Source organism: Scyliorhinus canicula, chromosome 3, assembly GCF_902713615.1.
Source record: "Scyliorhinus canicula chromosome 3, sScyCan1.1, whole genome shotgun sequence".
NCBI classification, from domain to species: Eukaryota; Metazoa; Chordata; class Chondrichthyes; order Carcharhiniformes; family Scyliorhinidae; genus Scyliorhinus; species Scyliorhinus canicula.
Genome location: NC_052148.1, coordinates 248,618,961 through 248,628,576, shown reverse-complemented (window position 1 = coordinate 248,628,576; position 9,616 = coordinate 248,618,961).

Below are 9,616 nucleotides of genomic sequence, written 5' to 3'. Positions count from 1 at the left end.
GACACTGCGCATGCACGCGTTGGCGCCGGCGCCACTGCATACGCGCGGATCCCGTGGCACCCAGTTCACGCCAGGATCGGCAGCTGGAGCGGCATGAACCACTCCAGTGCCATGCTGTCCCCCTGTTGGGGCCAGAATTGCTCCTGGCAGCGGCCCGTTCACGCCGTCGTAAAACGCGATGCCGTTTACAACGGCGTGGACACTCTGCCGCAGGATGGGAGAATCCGCCCACTGTGTTGAATTCTGGTCACTGCACTACCAGAAGGACGTGGAGGCTTTGGAGAGAGAACAGAAAAGGATGTTGCCTGATATGGAGGGTATTAGCTATGTGGAGAGATTGAATAAACTGGGATTGTTCTCCCTCGAGAGACGGAGGCTGAGGGGCGACCTGATAGAAGTTTATAAAATTATTAGGGGTATAGATAGGGTGAACAGATGGAAGCTTTTTCCCAGGGCGGAAATGACAATTACAAGAGGGCATAAGTTCAAGGTCAGCGGGGAAATGTTCAGCGGAGACGTGCGGGGGAAGTTTTTTACACAGAGGGTGGTGGTGGCTTGGAATGCACTGCCAAATGAGGTGGTTGAGGCAGATATGTTTGCGGCATTTAAGACTTATCTGGATAGGCACATGAACAGACGGGGTATAGAAAGATACAGGCGGTTGGTCTAGATAGGACATGTGATGGGCGCAGGCTTGGAGGGCCGAAGGGCTTCTTCCTGTGCTGTATTGTTCTTTGTTCTTCGCCAAGGTGTCCAGGTAGCACATTCAGGCTGACAGGAGCACTGCCAGGGTGACTAGGTGCCAGAGTGGGACTGCGAAGGGTCAGGGCCTGATGGGGGCTATACCCATGAAAAGAGGGATCAGGGGATTATGAAAGTGGGGGCAGGGTGGAGGGCGGGTATGGAGGGGCTTCCGAGATTTGGTATAGGGTGGGGGTTCTGGAAGTGGAGGGTTCCCAGCAGGGGACGTGGGAAGACCTGAGATTGGGGGACCCTCAGCAACCCCATAGCGGGGTATCCGCACTTGGGGGTGGGGGGGGGGGGTTGTGTGATACCCACATGTGTGAGGGGTGATGTTGTCTGTGAGTGGGGAATGTGGCGGACCCTCAGGCACACTTATAGATCACAGCACCCTTTTAAAATGGCGGCCAGATCCCTGAGAAGTCGGTCTGGCCAAAGTGTTCAACTCCCCAGTGATGGAAAAAATTCTTAAATGTGGGCTAGCCGTAGAAAATCTCACCAGAGCCCAGAAAAGTGGCTGAATGTGGTTAGTTAGCAGAGCACAACTCACCGACAGAGCCGGGGGGGAAGCTCCCAGCCAAACACGCCTGAAACTACACTTCGAGATATTTCCTTCAGATCGCGCCCGATGGGCGTACCTATACATCTGGGACTTCAGCAGCTCATCACCACCTTCTCAAGGGCAATTAGGGACAGGAAGTAAATGCTGGCCTGGCCAGCGAAGCCCACATCCTGTAAATGAATAAACAAGAAATGTCAGAATTTGGGGTGAGTATTTAAATAAACAATAATTTTTCTTAATTTAAACACACAAAACGCTTGCTTTTGGTTATGCGAACAGTCCACACAGTCTAGAGTTAAAAAGAACACACACATCTTCCTCTCAGAAATTCACTGATTACAACCAGCAGGGAAAGGTGATGTGGGTTCCAGCAGTCCTCTCTCACCCTCTCCATAACAACACATCTCCAATTCAGATTGTTCAGGACTGCAGTATTCTGCTGCATTGGCAACCTTTATTTTCGCTAAGATATGGATTTGTGTATTGAACTTTGGTTGCATGGTTAAATTTAATAAAACGTGTGCAGGAATATTTTTCAGAACATTTTTGCTTTTCTCCATATCCTAACTATAGAGAGACACTGTTGCACATATCAGCGACAGGGTGATCGGAATAATGCTTTGCAGTTTGCAAAGTGAGATTGTAAGCATTGGGACTTTGCTTTATTATTCTACTTCTGTATGTTTAATAATGACTGCACGTGCCTGCATTAGATATTAGAAAAAAATGGATGTCAAAACTATTTATTTCATTTAGGGTAATACTTTCATCCTTTATCATTTTTTTGCTTCTGCTACTTCACGGTGACTGTACAAAACATCATGAATATGCATCTTAACTTTTAAGACCTGTTTAATCTCCAAGGAATGGCTTAACTTCAATTTCTTGTAGGATTTGGAACAGTTTTAAAATTCAGGCGAAACTATTTCTGTCGAAGCATCTGATCTGGCACCACAATAGAATACCAAGAAGAGACCATTCAGCCCATTGTGTCTGTGACAGCATGTTTGAAGAGCTTTCCAATTAATTATATTCCCCTGCTCTTTCCTGATAGACCTAGAAATGTCTCCTTTTCAAGGATATATACAAATCCCTTTTGAAAGTTACTGGTGAACCTCCTGCTGCCAGCATTTCAGGCAGTACAGATCGTAACAACTCACTGTGGAAGGAACGTTGACTCTTTATGTATAGTTTAAAAGAGGGGTGTTTTGATAAATTTAGACTGATTTAATATAGTTGCATGCCGCCTAATTACTGGATCCCAAATTAAATCTTTAAACTGTTTTAGTTTGACAGAGATATAACAATCAGGCTCTGAATTCGACGATAATATCAATGTTTATTGAATAAAAGATATGATAAAACAACAATACACTGATTAATTATCGTAAGAAGTAAAGGAGCAAAAAAGCCATACTTGTCAATAACATACCACGGACCTCATGTCTTCTAATGGATGGTGAATCCGGAAGAAAGTTGAATAGGAAATTGAGTAGGCAGCCTAATTCCGGCTAAAATAAAGTCTAAAATCTAGGGCACTTAACACTCCTAAATTTCCAATATTTGGTTCTGGCTAGTGGTTCACAACAGGCACTATAAGTCAGAACATTGGGCTTGATTCACTATCCAGCGACTCGGGAATCGCGCAATGTGATCAGGCGAAGTATCGCGCATGAGTCAACAATCATGGTCAATGCCACCCTCCGGTGCTTCAACAGTGGCATCAATGCATTCTACTCTGCATGTAGAGTAAACATCATTGCCATATCATTAACAGGCCCAACCCGGTATTTTCCGGGGCTTCCACGATGCTCCTTCTCCGCCAGGAGGAATTACTGACGGCGAGTTTCACTTGTGGCTTTGAAAATCGGGAAACAGGTGCCTTAGATGCTGATGGAGAGAGAGGGGGTAGGACATGTTCCCAGAGGCACAATCTTGGGCTGTCGGACCTGTGTTGTCATGGCTCGCTGGCGTGGGGGGCATCTGCCAGGGTCGGTGGGGTGTAGCGGGGGGATAGGGTGTAGCAGGGGGTGACGGGGATGACCAGGGGATGGGCCATGGCATTGGGGTTGATGTGTTGGGCAGGCTGAGTCTATGTGGACTGCGTTTGATGCAGTGTAGCGAGAGACAGACTTCCAACACTTGAGATGCAACACGATTATAATTAACATCTAACTATTTTACATGTTCAACTGTGGGTTGACACTATGCTGACTTGACTGGAGACCTGAGGCTAGCCTGACCAGACTAACTGACTACCACATGGTGTTTGCACTAGCTATGCTCACGAGCTCTGGCTGTCTCAGAGGCTGGATCCCAAGAGAGCGGGAAAATGGGTGCCCTCTGGCTTTATAGTGGTTGTGTCCTGTCTGGTGATTGGCTGCTGTGTTCTGTGTGCTCACAGGTCATCCTGTGTGTCAATCACTGCCTGTCGGCACTCCATTATATACATGGATGTATATTATGACAGGGGTGACCTCTGGGACAGAGGTGGGGTGATGTCCAGGCATGGACTGCCATTGCCGCGGCTTGCAAAGCAGCCATCTTGCCACAGACCACACTGACCAGCCACCATGGCCCGTGGTTTTGCAGAGTGACACAGGTCACATGGATGTACCCACTCCATCCCCTCCCTCGACTCCTCACTCCACCCCATCTCCACCCCACCAAACTGCACCCCCCACGCTCCCCCATCCTCATCTGGACGCCACCTGCCAGCAGGGCACCATGTGGTCCACCCAATGGCAATGCCCATGGTAGGCCCTACAGGAATGCACCGAATGGGAGCCGCAGAGTGTATCATTGGCAAGGGTACCCCTGTGGCAGGAATGAGTGCAGGGGCCAGGGCCCCCATGGTGCTGTGCACCGTCGGGCCCAGGGGTCAGTGGGGAGGGCAGAGTGCCAGGGTAAATGGCCAGAGGTGGATGTGGGGATGGCAGAGGAGGGAGGAGCAGAGAGGGATATGCGGGGGCAGGGGCTTCCGTGCAGGCTTGGGCCACCGTGTAGCTTATTAGACCGGTAGGGCACAGGGGTACACACCATGCTAACATGTCTGCCGTTCATACCCTGCAGACACTCCTGGATGACAGAGGTTATCCCCTGCAGGCTAGCCTGAGATAGGGGTTGGTGCCAGGGACTTGGTGATGGCTACTAACGCTGGGGGAACTGTGGAGATCATACAGCTTCTTCCGGCATTATTGGCAGGTCCTGTCGGTGGGGCCCACGGCACTCATGGCCTATGCCATCTTCACCCAGGACCGGTGTACAGAGGTGGATGGCAGCCTCCTTCCCACCCAAGGGAACAGGTTGGCCCGCCTCTCCTCAACAACGTTCAACAGGGTCTCCAGCTCCATATCCGCAAACCAGGATGCCGCTCTTCATGCTGCCATCTTGTTGGCTAGGATGAGCGTGTGTGGGTTGTGGAGTGCTCATATGCGGCTAGAGCTTGTCAGCCTCTCAAGTGGCAATCCAGTGCCCGGCGAATCACACACCGGTTGTCATTGGAACCGCTCAAGTTCCACATGGTGCCAGTGCTAGCCCATTCACGGATCCTGAATTGCTCAAGACTGTGCCGATTCCGTGGTCATGGAAGTCCACCTATTCAATCCCGCTGTCAACACTTAGGGCATAATTTTATTAAAAGGGAACAAAGTCCCATAGTGAGCACGTTTAGCTGCGTGTTTCCTGACAGTCACAGTGCTATAAAACGCCTCTCAGATTAGGTAAGGGCCCTCAGCGGGGAACGCTTGTCCGAGGCTGAACATAGCTCTGTTTTCTACACTGAAACTCCTCAGTGCAGCGAGAGGTTGAGACACCATTTAATTGGCTTCCCGATCTCTGAGGCCCCCGACATGACCCTGACCCCCCAAGTCGCAATACACTATGGGAGAGTCCCCGACAGCCCCATGGGCAGCACGGTAGCATTATGGATAGCACAATTGCTTCACAGCTCCAGGGTCCCAGGTTCGATTCCGGCTTGGGTCACTGTCTGTGCGGAGTCTGCACATCCTCCCCGTGTGTGCGTGGGTTTCTTCCGGGTGCTCCGGTTTCCTCCCTCAGTCCAAAGATGTGCAGGTTAGGTGGATTAGCCATAATAAATTGCCCTTAGTGTCCAAAATTGCCCTTAGTGTTGGGTGGGGTTACTGGGTTATGGGGATAGGGTGGAGGTGTTGACCTTGGGTAGGGTGCTCTTTCCAAGAGCCGGTGGGGACTCAATGGGCCATATGGCCTCCTTCTGCACTGTACATTCTATGAAGCTCCCGCAACCTCTCAACACCCATGCAGGGAACCTCTGGCCCAATCGGCAGTGCATAAAAAATGCCAGCTTGCTACCTTGGCAGTGCCAATCTGGGCATAGTGCCAGGCTGGCAGTGCCAGGGTGCCTATATGGTATCAGCAATGCTAGGCTGCCACCCTGCCCAAAGACTCTAATCCCCTGGGAGACCCCCATGCGTCCGTTCCACCTGGTCCACATTTCTGGAGACCAGTAATGAACAATGCTTGCCCGAAGTCTCCAAGGTGAGGGAGATTGATCCCACGCCTGGGATAACATGGGAATCCGCACTCACTCTAAAATGCAGATTTGCTAAAATGATCTCACCCACAATGGTATATCGCAATGTCTCTCGAGATTGTGTTGGATCTTGCGAGCCAGGTAGATCTCGGGAGTGAGGTCTCCCGACTTATATCAGCCACCCTGCGCCACTACAAGCTACTTTTCAGGTGCAGTGCGGCCATAAAATCGCACCCTCAGCCTCTGAAATGGAGAATCCGGCTCATTATTTGTAGAGTGCACTAATTAAACTGGGATCATTCACTGGCAGTATCTTGAATGGAAGAGAAAATCTGCTGGGGTGTGTAACATCAGCAGATCAATGACCACCAGTTTTTTGGTCCACAAACTGAAAACAACCTTTGTATTCCTGATACAATCCATTGATGTAACATAGCTGTACATTAGGCAGCACGCTTTACAACATAGCCCGACTTAAAGTGAAGACAAAAATACAGCACATAATGGATGATGGAGTAATTGATGTCTGGGTTCTCAGGCAAACCTCCTTCTGTATTCTTGGCTGACAAACACCTGAGCCTCAGGGAAAATATTGTTTATTTGGTAGCTCTGGCTCTCTGATCTATCCTGTCAACTCACCAATGCGTATTTACACAAGAGGTTTCCAGTGCCTTGAGCTCTTTTTATTGATGCTTTTAAAAAAAATTTAGAGTACCCAATACATTTTTTTCCAATTAATGGGCAAGTTAGCATGGCCAATCTACCTAGCCTGCACATCTTTGGGTTGTGGGGACGAAACCCACGTAAACATGGGGAGAATGTGCAAACTCCACACGGACAGTTACCCAGAGCCGGGATTGAACCTGGGACCTCGGCACCGTGTGTTACTGATCCTTTAAAGATTCTGGATGACTGACACTTTTGTTGGGCTGTAGTGAAAGGAATGTTTTTAATATAATGGAAAGTAATGAAGGAGTGACTTAATTTACTTAATTTCTTTTTGCATTCGTGGGCACATTCTCCCGAGGTAAGAGGGCCAACTCCCACTACCTGCCTTGCTGATGAGTACCCAGGCCAGGGTGTTGGTCTGGAGTCAGTTTCTGCATCTACAACATTCTGACTCGGATGCAAAAAACTGCTCCAACCGATCCGCAGCTGACACCCAATTACTGTTGTCAATACTGGTTGGTGTACAAAAAATTACATTCGATATTTCTATTACCTTGAAGGAGGTATTTGAAACAGAAGATTTCTCACCTCATGTTTACACTCAGAGCATTCCGAGGGAAAATAACTTGGTCAATTCGACATGCAGTGGCAAATCCTGCACAACGTTGGGCGAGATCATCCGGCTGTTCACGTCAGCAGGGTCCTCCGGTCCTGCCGATGCCGCCCCCCCTGCTTCAAGCTTCCTGGTGGCGTGGGGTGGATTCAATCGGAAATCCCATTGACAGTGGCAGGACCAGAAGACCCCACCATTGGCCAAAGTCGGGCCACCTCCCACCGCCGACGAACATGTCGCGGAGAAGCCAGAAAATCTAGCCCATTATGCTGATCATGAATGTGGCACAATTTGCTGCTGAGGTACTTCAGTTTCATAGAAAAGAAACTGGAGGCAAAGAAAATGTTGGTTTTTGGAGAGGATTTGAACTCGAACAAATCACTTCTTGTTATTTCCGCTTGGAATCAAACAGTTTAATTCAACACTGCATGGGGCCTTAAGATATTAGAATCCAAATGGATGCTTACCAAACTCTGTTAACATATTATTCAACTGAGAGAAAAAATGCCTCAGACTAAAGCCACATTTTAATTTTCCCTATTCTGGCCAAAACCAAGTAAGGCCAGTTAAAATGGATGTCATTTCCTCTCTGATCCTATTAGCTTCCCGTTGGCTCTCATGTTCACCTGCTCTTCGAAGCAGCTGAGCAGGGCCCAGGCCACAAGGTGACGGGACCTTCTTTATATACGATGGGCAGGATTTTCCACACCCAGAATACGTTCCCCGTTAGGACCGAGAATCGGGTGTTGGGGGAAAATCGTGATCAGCACCAGGCACCAATCGCAACACGGTGGTCCAATCCCCCCTCTGGCGCTGTGAACGAGGTCCACGATGCGTGCTGGCGGGGGATGAAAATAAATGCTAATGGGTCTTAAATGACCCATTTGCATCTATTTAGCCAGCCCAGCACTCTATGCTGCGGCCTCCTGCAATTCTCCAGTCCCTCTGGCTGGTAATCATGTGGGCGCGGACCACTTGTGGCCTCAGCATTCGTGAACCTGGCATAGTGGATATCATGATGGGCCAAGCTTGCCCTTGACCCACTGCGAGATCCACCCCACCAAGGTCACGCTGTTAAAGATCATCCAAACCCATCTGAGGGCCAGCCACCCTCCCCACACACCTTCTCTAGCAGACTGCCCCCAAGCCCCTCCCACAGAGGCCCCTCTAATAGGGGGACCCCCTGTTACACCATTAATAGGGATACCCCCCAGAGATCTCTATAATAGGGAATCCCTGGAGATCTCTGTAATAGGGGCATCCTCCACAGGGAAACCTGTAATAGTGGACCCCCCACAAGACGCCTCTAGTTGGGGAACCCCCCCATGAGGACCCATGTAAAGTGGGGGACCCCACTGTGATGGTGGACCCCCCCCCTCCCCCCCATAATGGATCCCTGTAATAAAGAGACCTCCACAGGGACCCTGTGATTAGGGGACCTCCCCCAGAGATCCCTGTAATACAGGGACCCCCCACAAGGACCTCTGTAGTAGGGGGCCACCAACAGGACCACTGTACCACTGTCATAGGGGACCCCAGGGACCCCTGTAACAAGGGGACCCACCATAGGGACCCACTGCTAAAGGAACCCACTCCACGGACATCCCACCCCCCACATACAGACCTCCCAACACAAAACCACCCCCACCCCCCAGAAATGGAACCCATGTCTAGAAACTAGAGAGCAGTCCAGACAGGGCTTTGGTAAGTATTATCGCTGCAATACTTACCTTGCAGTTCCACATGTCCATTCCTCTAAGGAGAGCAGCTGAACCTGCGTCTGGTTCACATATGTCCGCTATCTGAAGGCCATTCATAGGTTTCCTGTGGTCTGTGGTTCACAGCTCATAAAAACCATTTGCAGCTTTGATCCATTCATGGCACTTCACACTTCAGTGCCTAAGTGGTGAAACCCCAATGTTTGTAAACATTGACCACATAAAATCCCTACAGTACAGAAAGAGGCCATTTGGCGCATTGTGTCTGCACCACCCCTTGCTCCGATAGAGCACCTACCTAGGCTGAATCTTCCACCCTTATGCCCGTAACCATACCTAATCCTTGGGCAATATTAGCATTGTCAATCCACCTTACGTGCACTCCTTTGGACTCTGGGAGGAAACCAGAGCAACCAAAAGACACGGGAGAACTTGCAAACTCCACACAGTCACCCGAGGTCAGAATCGAACCCGGGTCCCTGGCGCTGTGAGGCAGCACTGCTAATCACTGTGCCAACATCAAACAGAAGTAAGTGTATTCCAATCACTCAAGCATGTAATTTCACTGCACTTACCTCTCTTTGATGTGGTCAATTTGTACAAATATTAGGGTTTCACCACTTAGGCCACTGACACATGAAAGGACAGAAATCGATCAAAACTGAAGATTGATTTTACAAGCTGTCAATCACAAACTACTACTCGAAAGCGATGACTGGCCTGCAGATAATGGATCTGTGGGAACCAGATACAGGAACAGCTGCTCTCCTTCGAGGAATGGACACATGGAGCTGCACGTT